The sequence below is a fragment of the Pangasianodon hypophthalmus genome, chromosome 7, assembly GCF_027358585.1.
Source record: "Pangasianodon hypophthalmus isolate fPanHyp1 chromosome 7, fPanHyp1.pri, whole genome shotgun sequence".
Classification (NCBI taxonomy): domain Eukaryota; kingdom Metazoa; phylum Chordata; class Actinopteri; order Siluriformes; family Pangasiidae; genus Pangasianodon; species Pangasianodon hypophthalmus.
Window position 1 is genome coordinate 13,569,214 of NC_069716.1, and position 17,341 is coordinate 13,586,554.

The window sequence follows — 17,341 nt, forward strand, 5'->3', positions numbered from 1 at the left end:
AACCAACTGACCATTCATTAATTTCTCACGATCTCCTTTGCTTGGTGTCTCCAAGTGTAAATAAGGAAAACTGTTATTTTCAAGTTGGGTGTAGAGGAAAACAAAGGAATGTATTTTGTATCACAATATAACACTGCTATACATACCGTATGTTCATTTGAATTCATATTGAAATGTATTCACCATTGTACCTCAAAAACTTATTCTATAAATGAGGAGGTACATGCATAAGAAACTATTTTTATTTAACTATATTAATATTTGACTTCACTGGTGTCAGCTGCTGTTATTCAGTTGAAGTGATGACCATTCATATTAATTGGTGAATGGTGATTGAAGCACCAGGGTTCTTGTTGTTATGTTTCTCATTAAGGTGCAGTACAATAGCTGTACCCCTTGTACATCCCTAGAGTAAATACACAGCAAATTGGATAAGTTGATTACTTCTTTTAACTTTTAACTTAGATGATATTGTGTTCAACCCCACATGCAGAAGTTAATTTTTCTCCTTGTAATCAGGAGACAATTCTCTACAGATTAAACATTACAGCCCCGAGTGTGTCAGTATCTATTCATTTGTGAATATTTGAACATTCAGCTTTGAGTATTCTGCTGTTACATTGTCAAAACAATCCAAGGAATATGTGCTGGCCACTAACATGGTCTGATTTACATGACAGACTTATCAGTGATGGTGCTCTATTGACTTATCAATGACGGTGCTCTATTTTTCAAGCAAACAATGTGAGAGTCACTGTGAAAAATACCGTAGCAAGTAAAAATATCTTTAATATAGACAAATTCAACTAAAATTTCTCTATTAAATTGCTTTGAAACAAATAAGATCATATGTGTTTAACAAACATTAGTATGGGATACTAGCACGCTCACATCTCTGTAGCTGCCACTCCATTTTATCCTCTATTGACTTCTCCCCAATGGTAAATAGCCATGGCTGTGACTGTGGTAGATAGCACTATGACTGTCCAAAACACGGGTGCTGAAATGGCGCTGTCCATTCAGCACCTGAGTGGCAGTTGCGTGAGAAGCATTTTTCTTTTGTTGTGCACGGCTCTCTCTCTCAACATATGCCCGCCACATAATACCAGAGCTCCTCAATGGCCCATAGTGCATAGGGCTAGTTGGCTAGCCCCAGGAAGGCACATATCTGCCATTTGGTGATGAGCTGGGGATATCATCACCTTTACCACCTTGATTTTCTTCTGCTGGGGTTTACTCCCCCAGCTGATGCAGTAGCCCAGGTACTGTGCCTCGGTCAGCCCCAAGGGCCACTTGCAGGAGTTGGCCGTCAACTCAGCTTTCCGGAACTCTCCCAGGACCTTCCTGATCGCTTTGCTGTAATCCCAGACCTGTCTTGTCCCGTTCTTTTGGGAACAGATTTCATGATTCAGGCAGATGTTAAATTAGTGTTAAATTAGTAAATAATTAAATTAAATTAGTGTTAAATTAGGGGACAATGCCTCTTCAGCTCCAGACCTGTGTCTGCTCGATGAGGAGTTTGATGGTTTGGAGGGACACGTAGCTTGCCTGACCTTTAAAGATAGCCAACCTGACCTTGGCCCAGTGGTGGAACAGGCAGACCTACCTCTGGCAGAGAAGGAAAAGCTGGCAAACTTGTTGGGGGACGTCGGCACATCTCTTTGGGGAAAAGCTGGGGCCTACCTCTTTAGTTGAACACACGATAGATACGGGGACAGCAAAACCAGTGCATCTTCCTCCCTACTGTGCTTCACTGGGAAAAAGAAAGATTATTGAAGATCAGATAACCAAAATGTTAGAGGATGGAATTATTGAACCTGTCTCAGGGCCCTGGGCCTCCCCAATTGTGATAGTTGAAAAACCAGGAGCAGAACCTAGATTTTGTGTAGATTATAGGAAGGTTAACAAGGCTACAGTGAGGGTCTCCTACCCACTCCCAAGAGTGGATGACACTTTGGATTTTTTGGCCCATGGTAAATTTATTTCCACGTTAGACCTTGCACGGGATTACTGGCAGGTCTCAGTGGCTCCAGACTCAAGACCAAAGACAGGCTTTGTGTCACATCAGTTTAAGGTGATACCTTTTTTGTTATTAAATGCACCTGCGACATTCCAAAGACTAATGAATACAGTTCTGGCAGGACTTACCCATAACTGCTGCATGGTGTATCTTGACATCGTAGTCACCTCCCTGAGCTTTGACCAACACTTAACAGACCTTAGTAGGGTGTTGAGGCATTTAGCGGATGCTGGTCTTTCCTTGAAACTGGCCAAATGCCATTTCTGTACACCAAAGTTGCTGTACTTGGGTTACCTGGTGACCCCTGAAGGCATTAGCCCTAATGTGGATAAAGTGGCAGCAATCAAACAATTTCCCACACCAAAGACAGTTAAAAATGTACGGCAAATTCTAGGGATGACAAGTTACTTTTGCAGGTTCATCTCATATATGCCCATATTGCAGAGCTGACGATTGCCCTAATGCAGGAGGATACCCCATTTGTGTGGTCCACTGGGTGCCAGGAGTCATTTGATTGTTTAAAACAACAACTAGTGAGTGCACAAATCTTGTATTACCTGGCTTTACTAAGGCTTTTACGGTACACACAGATGCTTGCGATGTTGGCCTTGGAGCTGCACTGACTCAGACTGGTGAGGATGGCTTGGAGAGGGCTCTCGCTTTTGCGAGTCGAACCCTGCACAAATCAGATTGCTCATATCCACTTTGGAAAGAGTGCTTAGGGGTGATCTGGGCTCTGGAGCATTTCTGTCCTTACATTGAAGGCTGTACTGTCACAGTGGTGACAGACCATAATAACTTGAAGTGGTTGATGACCAGACCCTCCCCCTCAGGCCGACTGGCACGGTGGTGCTTATGTCTGCAGGACTTTAACTTTGAAGTTGTACACAGACCGAGCTCTGCAAATTTTATTTAATTCTGCCAGATAAGGGCTTGCATTTCTATGTACCAGAAGCTCTGTGGAGCACTCTGCTGAGGTACTTCCATGACCAACCCATGGCTGGCCACTTGGGCATAACTAAGACTCTGGGGCGGTTACAGAAGCGGGTCTACTGGCCAGGTATGTGGGAGGATGTTAAGAAATATGTCCTGTCCTGTGTAGCCTGCCAGCTATCCAAACCAACCAACCAGAAGCTGGGAGGCTACCTAAAGCCAGTGGTAGCTAATTACCCATGGGAGTATGCTGGCATTGATTTCATGGGTCCCTTTCCCAGGTCCAGCCATGGGAATGAGTACATTCTAGTCTTCGTTGATTATTTTACCAAATGGGTGGAAATCTGTCCTGTTAAAGAGACCACTGCAGTGGTTGCAGCATGCAAGTTCATATCAGAAGTGTTTGCAAGACACACTAATGGATGTGAATATATGGTCAAATCCTTACATTGATTCTCAACTTGAATATTAAAGTGATTCCTTTTTTTCACTGTTCTTCTCAGGTATAATTTTCTTTTATTTTTAAGGCCTGAGTAAGCTTCATGGATCCGTTTTCTCTGTTTATTGTATTCCAAAAAAAAAAATTGACAGAAAGAGTATGAGTTCATGATTGCTGAGTTAACGAATGAGTTAATGTCATAACAACTGCTTTGCTCTGGAAGTATACTGTGCCTCCGTGTTTCATTGTTTCTGTCATACTCCATTCAGGAGTGAAAGGTTTGGAATGTTTTTTTTTAAGTTCTGTACAAGTTGTAAGAAAAATACAAAAGAAAAAGCTGTTCTTTTGTGAAAAGTTGGGCTATAGCCGCATAGGACAGTGGTGATACAAGTGTTTTGTTGTTACTTTTTATTTTCTTTTATACAAACCTACTTCTCATGGCTGTTACACGGACACCTGGGTACTGTTAACTTTCCTTTCTATATGCTCTGAGGTCACCCCTCATTTTAAGTTGGGGGGGGGGGTATGTAATGATTGCCTTATGATGATGTCATGTGTGCTCTCTCTCTCTCGTGCACCTTGCCGTGTGTGCAGATGTGTCGTACCAGCGATATATATCATAAGTGTAATATTTGATCTTTCATTCATCGACAACGGAATAATCTGTCAACCCTATGTGAGTATATAGTAATCTACTGAAATAAATGAGGGACAGCATTATCTCTTCGAATCCAGTCGAGTTATATCCACTTTTGCTCCTGAGGAAACCGTGAGAATCTATAACCCAATTCTTACAATTCAATTCAATTTTATTTGTATAGCGCTTTTAACAATGGACATTGTCACAAAGCAGCTTTACAGAAATAAATGGATTGACAAAATATATATATTGTAAATATTCACAAAATATATATATTGTAAATATGTGAATTTATCCCTAATGAGCAAGCCAGAGGCAACGGTGGCAAGGAAAAACTCCCTGAGATGATATGAGGAAGAAACCTTGAGAGGAACCAGGCTCAAAAGGGAACCCATCCTCATCTGGGCCCAACGGATAGTGCAATTATAAATAAATCCCTTCTATTATTGTGTACTATATGGACAAATAGTGCAACTGTGCAAACAATAAATTCATCACAGTTTTTGCAAGAAGTCCAGTTGGTTAAAATCTATCCACTGTCCACTGATGGAGTCCTGAGTACGAAGGTGTTCGTGGCAACCGTAGCCCCAAAGCCACTACAGCAATCGCAGTCCCAGGCCATTACAGTACAGCTCCCCATATGTGATCCTCAAGCCATCTCCACAGCCCCCAGGTGGGACTATCCCCAGCAAACCAGATGGTTCTTCAGACTGTCCATATGGGGCCACTCTCCAGCAGATCATCCACTCTTTACAGGGGGTAGCTGTCGAACTGGGAGACCTGGTTCAGCCTCTGGAAGTCCTTACAAAGGCACAGGCTTCCATCAGGTTTTGGGACCAACACTATGGGGCTGGACCAGGGCCTGTGGGACTCAATGATCCCATCCCACAGCATCTTTTGGACCTCCTCCTTGATGGCACAACGGCAGGCCACTGGTGAACGCTTGGCTTTGCGTGGGGGTGAGATCCTCCCCTTTTTGAAACTTGCAGTTGGTGCTCGGGAGCAAGAGGAGCACCTGGTCCCCTGGCTGTAACTCCCAAGGCTGCGCTGGCTGGTTGTAGACTCATTGTTGGTTGGCCTGGGCCTCTTCCATATGTTGGCTGACAATGAGGTCCACTCGCTCCATCTGCTCCTGCATGTCCTGCACATACTTAATTACCGAGCAGAATGGTGAGGGCTATTCCTACCAGGCCTCCCAGACCACATCCAGCAGTCCTCGTGGTCATCTCCTGTACAGCAGCTCAAACAGGGTGAAGCCTGTGAAGCTTGGGGAGTCTTTCACACAGGCCGGTCATCAACTTGGAAATGAACAGTGTGCCTTGGTCCGTGAGTAGGCTCTTGGGTATCCCCATGCGGCTGAAGATTAGCACGAGTTCTGTCACAATGTTGTGGGAGGTGGCCTTTCGAAGTGGGACTGCCTCGGGGTACCAGGTGGCATAGTCCACAATGACCAGGAGCCCATGGGCACAATGATTGGGAGCACAATGATTGGGAGCGGAATGAGGGGCATGGGTGGGGCAGTTTGCTGACACTGAGGTTACTGCTGACAGAAGTGTCATACTTCGGCATCCATTCATGGGCAGAGGAAATGGCTTGCGGGCCCCCAGGTGCCCGTAGAGCAGGTGTGCGTGGGCCTGGTGCATCAAGGCAGCTGTTCGGGCCTGAGAGACCACCAGAAGGTCAAACTGTTGGCCCCAGCGCTCTGTATGATACTAGAGACGGCCACCCCTGACCAGAAAATAGGAGGCAGGCTGTGCCAGGTCGGGATGTTCTTCCTTCCTTCTTCTTTGAGACACACCTGGCCACAACAGTGTTTCAGCCAGCTGTCTTCCTTCTGTTTCTGCCCAAAGCTCCCCTCATGAGAGCTATTACACAAGATATTGGATTAGTATCAGGGGTGGGGGGAGGGGGTTTCCGCTCTGGTCCCGGCATCGTCATCTTCCAGGGCTAGGCAGGCCAGCCGGCCCCGTGACGGCTCCTTTGGTAGCTGCCACTCCAGTGGTGTGGCCTCTTCAACATCTCAGGGGTCGTGGCTCCGGTTTGGAAGCCAGGCCAGTCGCGTCCAAGCAGCAGAGGCACTGGTGGCTCGGGGATGAGGCCCACCAGCAGCAGCCATTCACCGGCGCGGCTCCCGACCTCGACTCGGGCGGCTGGGACTTCCCTCATGTCCCCATGGACACAGAAGGTGGCCAGCATCTTGCATGTCTTGGCCTTCTGGGGAAGGACCACTAGTCATGCAAGAGTGATGGTGCTCACCGAGTCCAAGAGAGCTGAGGTGGGTGTGCCTTTGATCTCTATGGTGACTGTGGTGGCCTGCAGTGGGGAACAGGTATGGATGGTGCAGCCTCCAAGCCAATCGCTGAGTAGTGGGCAGTCCATTTGTGCATGGGGGGTGGCTTCTGGGTGGTAGGTCTAGCTATGATACTCTGCATCCCAGGAGGTGGGGGACAATCCACTGCGAGCCAGGATTTCTTCCTTTACCAGTCTATGGTAATAATCGGTAGCCTCCCCCGATGAGAGGGTGTGAAAGGCCAGCTGGGATTCTGCAGTGAGAAGGGGAGCGAGAATCTGGGCCCACACTTCCTTGGGCCAGCCCTGCTGGGCAGCGCCCCACACAAAGGTCTGGAGGTAGGCCTCAGGGTCGTCATCTGCCAGTAATTTTATTGAGGAGGCGTTGGGCATCTCGGGGTGGGTCGGGCAGAGGAGTCACAGCAGCCATGTTTTGGTTTCGGGGTCTCTGCAGCTCTTCAGTCGTCGTGCGAAGTACGCTGTACTAGCGCACTCACCTCTCTGTAGCTGCCGCTCCTTTTTATTGTCTGTCGTCTTCTCCTTGATGGTAGAGTGGTAGAGAAATGCCCCACCTCTAGTGCCATGTGCACTTCGACTGTCCAAAACACAGGTGCTGAACTGGCGCTGTCCTGCCCTGCTGTCCTAGCTGTGTGAGGAGTGTTTTCGTTTTTCCCTTTTTGTGTTCAGCGCTTCGGCCCGCAGTCACAATATATATATATTGACACTGTTGATAGGAAAAGCCCAATTCAGAGTTCTTGTGCTTTTTCTGACCTATTGCACTAAGCTTTCCCCTTTATCTTACTTGCATCACTTATTTGCCTCACATTTTATATGCTGCTAATACTTTTAATGTTTTAAAATAGCCACATCTTGTCTTTGCTTGCATGTTCATGTTCACCCCAGACTGCTGTTTACAATGCAATGTCATTTCCAGAATTGGGCTATTCTTTTCTTGCAGTTCAATCTGACACTTGAGGATCACCTCTTCTTCTCAGTATAACAATCTCTGTTTTCTTTGTGAGGATGTCTGTCCATGTGCAATTCCTTCTTTAAATTAAGCTTTAATCCTTCCTCATTCACTGCCTGCTGATTTTATACATTTTCGTAACCCGCTGGTTTAGAAGGCATTGGGGTCATGTCCATTTATTCTCTGCCTCTCGTCTTCTTGTCTTCTCTCACCACCTGCTTTCCATGATATAACTTAACACCTACAGACTACAACTACTTTCAAGAATGATTAGCTGCCCATCCCTTCTGTTTTGAAAAATGTCATCATATAAGCTAGCTTTGATTAGATTGATCTACATTCTTTTTACCAAAGTAAAATTTTTAATGGACTAAATATCCAGCAGTGCAACACTGTTATGGCATTCATTCTCATTCATCAATATACAATGAACTTCTGAAGAAATTCTTTGTGCCATCCATCTTCCTAGGCTATTACTGGAAAGTACATACTGCTAATGTTTCATTTAAAGTAACCAGGGTGACCAAAGAATCAGAACACAATTATTTCAGGAATGCAGGCTGAAAATAGGAGGTATCATTGTGTGCTGTACAAAGTGAAAACAACAAAGAAAAAACCTTCCCACTTTCATTCAGAATGTAAACACACTACTTAGATATATGTTCTGAGTATTCAGAGTATCATTGCCTTTGAGCATCTCTTTGACACTAAGCCCCACATAGCAGTCATGATGTACATTTACCATCAAGACAACGTTCATCAGAATGAATAAAAAGTGCGATCTCTGTGTAAACTCTAGAGACTGTTGTGTGTGAAAATCCTTAGCAGTTTCTGAAATACTCATACCAGCCCATCTTGCATCAACAACCATACCACAGTTAAAGTCACAGAGATCCCTTTTTTCCCCATTCTTATGATTGATGTGAAAATTACCTGAATCTCTTGACCTGTATCTGGATGATTTTTGCATTGCACTGCTGCCACACGATTGGCTGATTAGATAACTGCATGCCCAGGTAACAAATTTAGGTTCTAAAAATGTTTTCCAAACATTCCATTTTGGTTGTGTGAAGATTGTATTGAAATGTTTCTAAAACATTAAAATGTCCAGTTGTCCAGTTTCTTGTTATGATTATAACGTTATTTAAAGGTTTCTAAAACGTTTCTTACAACATTCTTCTAAATTTTCACCCAAAATATAACATTCTTTCAATGTTTATTTTTAATATTCTAAGAACGTTAAAATATTCAGCTTTCTTAATGTAATTAGAACATTATTTAAAGGTTACAAAAGCATTTTTACAACATTTTGCTAACTTTATTTTCCCTCATAACATTCTTTGTTTATTTTTAACATTATATTAACATTACAATTGTTATTGAAAGGTTAGAATAATGTTTTTTCTCTCTCTCTTTTTTTTTTTTTTTTTTAACATTTTCTAACTTTAATTTCTCACAATATAACATTCTTTGAATGTTTATTTGTAATATTCCAAGTATGTGAAAATGTCCAGTTTTCCTAACTTGAATAGAACATTTGAAGGATAGCATTCCTACTATCCTGAAAAATTCAATGTCATCTGTATTAAAACTTAGCATTTTAAGAATGTTAATGAGGAAATGTTTTTTGAGGAAAAAACCTAAATGAATACCTTCTCATTATAAAGACATCATATAAAATGATGTTAAATGAAACATTTATTAAAACAACATTTTCAAAAAAGTGGTTTAAATGGTAGAAAAAACAGACACAAAAACAAAAATAGAAATTTGGATGCATCTCAAATTTTCATGCATATTATTAATAACAACATGAACATTTCATGTGTACACATTTCATAAATTCTCATTATGAAGCCTCAAATTAAACATACATGTGTGTACTGTATAATATTAACAGTAATAGTATATAAGCCTGTGTGTACACATTACACACTACTGGTGTCCGCTTTCCTCAATCAACACCTGTGAAGTGAACAGATTGCCTCAAGGTATTATTTTTGATTATTATATTATGAGAATAAAACATTCAGTTTGGCTAAAAGGCTACAGGGAAAATGTATTTTATACAAAGTTCAGAAGAGCCGACCAAGCATGATGGCCTGGACAAGCAACTAAAACAATGTTGTGATTGTGCCACAGTGCCATTGTTAGATCTTAAGGTGAAGAACAAAGAAAAGTTAAAAAAAAAAAAAGTTAAAATCTTTAGCCCATGTGTCTTGGATACCACATGATAGCTTTGTGTGAGGAACAGACCAAATTACTCATGCACTGAAAATCTTGCTTTGCACCTTAGCCAAGAATTGTTTTTTTTTTTTTTGTTTGTTTGTTTGTTTGTTTTTTGAGCTTGCATGGCCACTTTACTCCCAATGGAGCCTAGGTTCTAATATATGTATATAAAGGAACAGCTTAGCTACTACTAAATTACTTATGCTCCACAGTGAAACAATACTTAAACCTATGTGAAATCTTTCGATTACAACTGTCAACCACTCAACTGTCCACCAGTTTTAATTTTTGAGAAAAAGGGAAAAGAACAAGAATATTATGAATAGATTAAGACTCATTTAAGACACTCACTGAGTGTCTAGAAATTTCTTATGGTTGAATCATGGGAGACGTCTTCTCTTTTTGTAAAATTAATTGCTACTGATTGAAAAATTAATAAAAATAGAATTGACTGACAGCTTATGCATCATGGTGGGTAATTAATCTAAATACAGTCAGGGCAAAAACAGTCAAGGAGGGAAAAATTGTATGTATGTCAAAAGATCAGATATGTGCATTAAGCCTTGGTAATATGCCAATAAATTATAGCCTACCATGTGGTACACATGCATATTGTTAAAAAAAAACTCAGGGAATGACTTACTCTTGTCCCTCGATGTGGAGCATATTTTAAGGTGTGTGCAATGCAATCAGCAAACACCTTTGTAGACACCTTCAGATGCTTCTTGTGGCATGCCTCTAAAAAGCTATTTTTATAAATAATTTGTTTGCATCAAAAAGAAAAAAAAAAACAAGGTCTCTGTGTAGTGAGCTTTTCACACCTGAACATTTTAACCCAGGGTCATTGGATGTATTGGAAACCTGTTCTACTGTTTATGTGATGCAGTGTGATGACACATCCAATGTAGACAGTGTAACTGATTATAATAGGCACAATTTTCCTTTACTCTAGTTTAGAATCTCCTTTAACCCGTGGATAAGCACAGCGTGAAAAGCCCTAAAGAGCTTAACAGAACAAACATGTTCTAAAGAATGTATCCCATCATTTTACAGGTGCAATGAATCTGAATGAATTCTTATGGGATTCTGAAATAACCATTCAGCTTAGGTAGGCAAAAGTAAACACTTACAAATGATCACAGTGCAAGTTTCCAGGTATTCAAAGCTTTTCTTTCCCTTTCGACCCTTCATGCTGTTCTAAGCCCACACAGGTTTGATTGATTGATTGATTGATTGATTGACTTTATTAATCCCAAAGGGAAATTCACATGTCACAGCAAAGCTCACCACACAATAAATTGATTAAACAAAATAAGTAAAAAAAATAATAAATAAAAATACTGCACAATACTGTATTTCATACAGCCCCCCTTGTTTCAAGCATCAAAGTATGCACTACACCATATTATACAAAATACAATATAAAATTCTACATCAGTCATCTAATATGACATTGATTATATAATCTAATGGCTGTCGGTAAAAATGACTTTTTATATAAACCTGATACAATAAATACAATATAAAATTCTACATCAGTCATCTAATATGACATTGATTATATAATCTAATGGCTGTTGGTAAAAAATTACTTTTTATATTGTTCATTATAACACCGGGGCTGAAATAATCTTGAGCTAAAAGAACTCACACAGGCTTGAACTGTTTCCTGAAGAGGATGACAATCTCGATTCATTATACTGACCAATTTATCAGTCATTCTATCCTGTGCTATCACATAAATAGTGGGTAACACACAACCCACCACAGAACCTGCCTTTTATCAGCTTATTGAGTTTGTTCTTCTCCTTCTCCAACAATCCCCCTCCCCAGCAGGTAACAGCATACAAGATCACAGGTGATACCACAGAATCATAAAAGGTCTTCAACAGTACCTGACATACACCAAAGGATCTCAGTCGCCTTAATAAATGAATGCGACTCTGCCCCTTCTTATAAACCTGTATCGTATTATCAGACCAATCAAGCTTATTATTCAAATATACACCCAGGTACTTATATGATGTGACAATCTCAATTTCTGACTCTTGTATATTCACTGGCTCCACTTGATGAGGATATCTACTAAAATCAACCACAATTTCCTTAGTCTTACTAGCATTAAGCCTAAGACAATTTGTTTCACACCAGTCCACAAAACTCTTTAAAAGCTAAACGGAGCTAAAACCGTTCCTTGAGGAACACCAGTGCTACACGTAACTACTTGAGACACGCAGTTATGCATCCTTACATACTGTGGTCTATTTGAGAGGTAGTCCATTAACCAACTGACCATACTCTGGTGTAATCCAGCATTTTCTAACTTATTCTTGAATAATGCAGGCTGGATAGTGTTGAATGCACTAGAAAAATCAAAAAATGTGATTCTAACGATGTTACCTGAAGTCTCTAAATGACTTAGAGATTTATATAAAAGATAGATAATTGCATCATCAACCCCAACACCAGTTTTGTAAGCGAACTGCAGTTTATCCTCAGCAGCACAAAATAGCTGCTTAATATAATTTAAGACCAACCTCTGAAAAACCTTCATCAACTGAGCCGTTAAAGCTATTGGTCTATAATGTGAGAACTCAGTGGGATTAGTTTTCTTAGGGACTGGTACTACACATGATGTCTTCCATAAAACAGGTACCCTTTCCAAGCGCAAGCTCAAATTAAAAATATAATGAATTACCCAACAGATTTGATCAGCACAGGATTTAAGAACTCCAGCACTAATACCGTCAGGGCCTGCAGATTTATTCTTTTTAATTCTCCTTAACCCACTTCTTGTTCCACTGATACAGCAAACTTAGGACTCACAAGTGGGAAAATAAGATGATCTTAAAACTGAAGGAGGATCTAAATAGGAACTCTGCCATATACCATCTGGAAGGGAAAATTTTAAATCACTAGATCCCTCCATCAAATCTATTAAAAAAATATATTCATTTCATCCACCCACGTCTGTCCACCAGGGGCAGTATATCCCTGTACTCTATTTCCATTACCAGACATCCTGTTTAAATCACTCCATACCTCTCTCACATTCTTCTGTTGTAACTTTTGTTCCATTTTTAATTTATAACACTCCTTCCCCTCCTTAATTTTAACTTTTAATAATTTCTGTACCCGCTTCAGCTCCTCTCTATCCTATATATTATCGTTTAATAACGCCTTTAACTCAGGGGTAACCCGTGGCTTGTTATTTTAGTAACATTTAACCTTTTTGGTGGGTACTGTGTTATCAACACAAAAGTTTATATAGTCTGTAATACACTCAGTTAAACTATCAATGTCCTCGTCATGCGATTTACATAGAACTTCCCAATCCGTAGTTTCAAAACAATCCATTAATGCCTCATAGACCGAGCTAGACCAAACTTTCACTGTTCTAGTTGTTGGCGTCTGCTTCCTCACAGCCAGAACATAAACAGATCTGATATAAACAAGATTATGGTCCGATCGTCCCAAAGGAGGAAGCGGTGAACAACCATAGGCATTTCTCACATTTGCATATAACAAGTCCAAAGTTTTATAGTCTCTCGTGTCACAGTCCACATACTGAGTAAACGTGGGGAGAGCATTATGTAGAGAAGCTTGATTAAAATCACCCGAAATAATAAGCGATTGAGGATATTTTAACTGCATCCTGGCTGTAATAGTGTTAATATGCTCACACGCATTACTCACATTGGCCGAAGGAGGAATATACACCGTTATGGATATCACGTAAGAAAATTCCCGAGGCAAATAATATTGCCTCATTCCCACAGCCAATAATTCAATATCCTTATTACACAGTTTTTCTTTAACCAGTTTTTCTTTGTCCTGGGCAGCACCAGCGTTCATTAACAAACAGTGCCAGTCCACCTCCTTTACTCTTACCAGTCTCCACAGCACACTTGTCCGCGCATACTAGATGAAAGCGATCCAATGTAACAACTGAGTCCGGCGTTCTCTCATTCAACCAAGTCTCAGTAAAACACACAAAACTGCACTCGCGATACTCCCATTGCGCTCTTGCAAGTGCCGTTAACTCCTCCATCTTGTTCCCTAATGATCGAACGTTTCCCATTATGATAACAGGTAAAGATGGCTTGTATCGTCTTTTCTTTAATCGGCGTTTCGCTCCTGCTCTGCACCCCCTTCTTCTCCTCCTCAGATCCACAGGAATATCCATTCTTGGTACAGATGACATCGCTGTATGCTGAAGCGCCAAAAGTTGTTCTCTTGAGTAAATCACGGAGTCAAAGTTTTCCGCACTTGACACTGCCCCCGAAGTTCCAATTAAAAATGCCAGTATAAAAAGAATCATAATCCAGTGCTTTCTGATGCTCTCAAACCTAAGGCTGCACATGATCACAGTCCTCAAACAATGATAAAAAGAATTTAAAAAGTACGACAAATACAAAAATTTAAAAACATTCAGAGCTGCTGCGACAGGCTGCCACTTGCACGGCGCCATCTTTGATATTTATCCCGATATATATCTTGTTTGTGGCAACTGTGAGCAACATCCTCCTTACAGCTTCAGTTTTGCTACCAAAAAGGCTTAGGTGATGGATCTGAAATAAATAAATTATATTTTAGCACTTTACAGGCTGCATTATTCCCATTTCAACTCCATATGTGCAGACCTCTAAAACACAGTATAAAATGTAGTCAAAAATCACATCTTGGGGACTGTGAATAAGAGAATGACAAATGCTGCATACAAAATTTAAACACAACAAAACATCAACTGACATAGTCATATACTGGTAAATTTAATTTCAGTAACTTACAGTTTCATTCTTGTATTTCTTGTCTTAACTTCATGCACAAATCATCTAATTCATTTTTGCTCTGGCATGGATTTAACAGAAACACATCAGAAGAGTCACTTGGTGGGACAAGACCTATAAACATGGATTTGATATTTAAAAGTTTCTGGTCCATTTTGTGCAAACAAATATTGCTTGTTCCAGTTTCTTCAGTTCTGAATTCTCTGACATTTATGCTGTTAACAAGTTAACACAAAAGAGAAGGTTAAAAGTAGTGAAAGACACTTTATGATTAATTGTCAAATATTCACACCTACATTCACAATGACTGATCTAAATTTCATTAAATTGTAAAACACTTAAATTTGCAGTTTATAACTCCATAGAACAGTTTGAAACAGATTTCACTGATTTACAGTAAAACAGGTTCAGTTACAGAAAAATAAACTGACAAAAGTTCATGTAGGTCATTTCAACAATAGGGATGGGCGCAACGACTAATTTAAGTGCTGTTTAAACTGAAATTTTGTTATTGTCTATTTGACTAGTTAAAAACCCTTAAACATTCAAAAATGTGCATAAGCAATCTATTTGAAAAACTTGAAACCTAAAATCTTCAGAAACTTGCTGTTCTTGCAATCATTTGACATTAGGCTATCAACATGTCAAGAATTCACTGAATCAACATATTCATAGAATCATTATATAACAGCATATTTATTGAATGAATAAGCAGTGAGGGGCAATGTATACTCACCCATATTGGTGTTGTGAGTTTTGTCTGGTGTAGGTGTGTCTGCCATGTAATCATTTAAAATTAAGGAATAAAATATCCAGATATAGCCTAGATGTACACTCAGGTCCATAAGTATTTGGACAGTGACACAATATTTGTAATTTTACCTCTGTACACCACCATAATGGATTTGAAATGAAGCAATCAAGATGTGATTGAAGTGTAGACTTTCAGCTTTAATTTAAGGCATTTAACAAAAATATTGCATTAACCATTTAGGAATTACAGACATTTTTACAGAGTCCCTGCATTTTCACAGGCTCAAAAGTAATTGGACAATTGACTGATATACAGTTTCATGGTCAGGTATGGCCTGTTTCCTCATTATTTCTGACAACTTAAGTAGATAAAAGGTCTGTAGTTGATTCAAAGTGTTGAATTTGCATTTGGTAGCTGTTCATGAGAACTCTCAATATGTTCAGTTCTCAGTTCTTTTTCAAGATTAACTTGTACCAGAATGATGGGAAGAGAAGAGAATGGAGAAGAAAAGGAAGGGCTCATGTTCCAAATCATAAAAATGTGGAGGCAGTCTTATAGCATGTACTGTATGACTGCCAATGGAACTGGGTCACTGGTGTTTATTGATGATATGACTGCTGCTAGAAGTAGCAGGATGAATTCTGAAGTATATAGAGCTATACTTTCTGCTCAGATTCAGGGGTCCAGATTTCAGCCAGTCATTGACTGCAAATGATTTGCAGCTGAATATTAAAAATAATCCTATTATATATCTAGTTCAACCATGAAACTCTATCCGCTCTCTACTTGGTTCCCTAGATACTGGCACCGCAGACTATTGGCCATGCTTCTCCATCTACGTAACTCCTTATCCCGACTAACTCGCTGGACATGGCTTCTGCACACGCTACAACATTTTTCATCCTAGCACTCTCCCCGCTACTAGCCTCCCTTTTTACTCTTGGAAGCATTTCTCACTTTGACATCAATGAAGTCTTATCCCTTGAAAAAAATGGCTCTGATCCAGATCCCAAGGCAGAGACTCCAGACACACTATCGGCTTAAGTGGACCCTCTGTTCTCTCTCCCCTCCAAATGCCAGTGCTTGACTGGCACATCGTCACGCCTCCATTCGTGACTGGCCAGTATCTAGGATTTTGGAAAACTTATTCAACTGCAATATCATCCCTTTAACTGGTTTATCCCATGAAGAATTGTTTACCTTCTTTCTTTCATTTTCCTCTTCTGCCACCCAGCCTTGCCCCACCAAACAGTTTTTCAACCAAAAGACCCCGTACGACCCCCTGGATACACCGGACCCCGTGTTCGCAGTGCTCAATCGATATTAAAGACTCCACTAATAGACTGGACAATAGAGTTTCAGCTACGGAAGACTCTAATCCACTCGACTCCTTGACCACTCTCTATCCTCCCTCAGCTCTTCCCCTCGACCGCCCCTGAGTTTCCCCGGATGATGTATCGCCACGCCACAGCCTTGTGACAGCTTTCCCCGCATCATCTAGTGGAGCCCCCTTCATTCCAGCAGCAGCTATCCCTCATAGTTTCAGAACCCAGATTTTAGCAGGTAACGACATAATTTAGTAAAAATTCTGCTCTGCTCTTCTGATGTCTTGGACAAACATGTTGTCAACTGCAGGGATATTTCCATAGTCTGAAAATAATGTGACCCTAGACTCTCTAAGAGTCTGTCACATACAGAATTCAATGTGGTTTTTGGCATATACAGAGATATCATTTGTGAGGTCTTCCCGGAAAGGAGATATGAGCTAGATACATACCTAGCTACTATTTCAGACCGGGCTCTCAACTACAGAGGCTCCTTCTTTTACGAGTACCACAATTCCTTTCCAGCTAAGGCAGCCATGTACATTCAGCACTCCAATTTAAAACTGGACTGGTCCATCGTAGATCTCGAACTCATCTGCAGACACTTTCCCGGCCACAGGGCCATTTCCTGTTCTGTATGTGGTTCCTTCTCCCACTCCACCAATCTCTATCCCTGGACTGCCTATCAAATGTCATAAAGGAATCTTGTTCAGCCTAATAAACCTGCCCCCGGGACTAAGAATTTTTCCCATCCCGCTAGCTGGTCAAGGTTTTTTGGCCGGTGTTATTTTCATCCCGTCATCTATCTATGTATGTAAAAACCTCTCTTCAATTTTAAAAGAACCTGAAGTAGTCAACACCCTAATCCAAAATGAATTGGCCAAAAGGTATTTGATCAGTTCCCTTCAGCCATTCCCCATTCCCTATTTTCCGCATTAACCCCATAGGCATTGCA